This window comes from Lissotriton vulgaris, chromosome 2_1 (assembly GCF_964263255.1).
Source record: "Lissotriton vulgaris chromosome 2_1, aLisVul1.2, whole genome shotgun sequence".
Taxonomy (NCBI): Eukaryota; Metazoa; Chordata; class Amphibia; order Caudata; family Salamandridae; genus Lissotriton; species Lissotriton vulgaris.
In genome coordinates, this window is record NC_141687.1 from 1,033,069,234 (window position 1) to 1,033,071,135 (window position 1,902).

A 1,902-nucleotide genomic window follows, 5' to 3' on the forward strand; every position below is an offset into this window, starting at 1 on the left:
ACTTGTCTACTAGTACTGCCTACTTGATTCTATGAGTCCATGGCTGCTGCCTAACTGACTACATTAGTAAAAAAGATAATACCTACCTCTTTACAACACTGCATGGAAACTGCCTGAGTAAAAAGGTGACTTTGAGAGAAATTTCGGGGTCATTGTGGCAGTGCATGGGTAGTACCTGAGTGAATCGATGACTGCTTTCATACTACCTGACTTATTAATTAAGTACAAGAATAGAAATGTGGTGTCTGCATAATTGTGTTGGTAATGTCTGATTCATTCATGTCTGTAAAGCACAACCTCCATGATTGCATAAAACATTACCCTTGGAATCCTTGGTTTTGCATTTTGCTATCAGAATAAACATAAGTAATGTTTCCTAACACAGAACCACATGGTTTGTTCCGTTCAATAGTCTCTAGTTTGTACACAAGTTAAATTAAATGGAAATTGTAACTTTCCACCCCTAATTAAAACTGTTTTTTAGACAAACTCCAGTAGCTGCTGTTAGTCTGCTTTTTTTTTTACATCTCCAAAACTGAAAAAGTTTATTCCCCAAAAAATGTTTTCAGCGTTTTGAATATCAAACAATCAGATGTATCTTCACGTCTAAGTTGGTAGCAGGATCATTTAAATCAATGCAATGTTTTAGCGTAATCTGCTTGCTTCACGCTCAGATTCCAGTAACGTAAGGACATCTCCTTCACGGACTGGCCCCTTCACATTACGTATAATTGATTGGTGCTGTCATCCATGAACTCAACCCGAACCTGGGTGCACTGGCCCTGTGAGCCGGTTCTGCCAAGGACTTTGGTAACCCTGGCTAGCTTGTTAGGCTGCACGCGGCTGGCTTCCATGATGGCGGCTGGAGGCAGAGAGCTCTCAGTCTGCTTTTCAAGAGCAGTTATCTTATTCCAATTAACAGCAACCCCTATTCCTTACAAGCAGGCGTCCCATACATACCATCTCTTTCAAAGCATGTAAAATGTTGCACCAATGTGTTCTGTCCTTCCCCACATGCCTTTCAAGATAGTTTGGTGTGGCCTTCCATTTCTACTTTGAAAACAGATTTTAATACCGAACACAAAGTCAAAGCGCTTCTGTTTCAACAACAAGTGCTCTCACACACCAGCTCGTGAGACCTTCAAATAGCAGGTGGCTTAACCACCAAGTGACATTGACTCACAGCTCTATACCAATATCCTACTACATTTTGCACAATTTATACACCAAATATTTAATCACTCTGAAACTGAAGGCCTACCACATTTTTTTAAACTAGTCGACTCCCGCCTCGTTATCGCTTTTCAGACTTTTATAGTAGAACCGGATTTCATTCATTCTAATTTTGCAAACGCATTTGGAAGGTTCCCTTGCTGCTATTGCTGATTGCGCAGTGCTAGTTCTTTAGCTCCTGCTACAAAATGGCTGCCCATGCTGTGCTTTAACCCCATCCACTTCAATTGCAGCTCTACCATGGACGGATGCCACAACTTTTGAATGCTTGCCGTTGGCGATATTTGGCATCAGATAAAGGCTGAATTTCCGCTACATGTATTTCGCCTGCATGCAACCTGTCTTCTAATGTCTCCGGTGCCCCTTTGAATGCGACCTGCATGTCTGCCTCTCTACTACTTCACGCGATCCCCTGGATTATGAACTGTTGCTGCAACCGTTGCTGACTCACGACAAGGTCTGTTCCGGAAACACACACTTGATGGATGCATTTCTTAATGCAATAAGGTGGAGATGGAGTACATGCGCCCATACGCAGCGCCTCTTACATCAGACTATCATTGAATATAATCCTATTGCCCTGACATACTCCTGCTTGCAGAAAATTATGATGACCATGTCTGTTATTTCAACGTGTTGAATTGGATGGCAACCCTCTTTGCTTGGAGA

The 1,902-nt window shown here is 42.2% G+C and overlaps 1 pseudogene; it reads right to left on the reverse strand.

Annotated features, from left to right (window-relative positions):
- Positions 1–538: 538 nt before the first annotated feature.
- On the reverse strand, positions 539–855 carry LOC147731568 (small ribosomal subunit protein eS28 pseudogene; annotated as a pseudogene).
- Between the last annotated feature and the right edge of the window lie 1,047 nt (positions 856–1,902).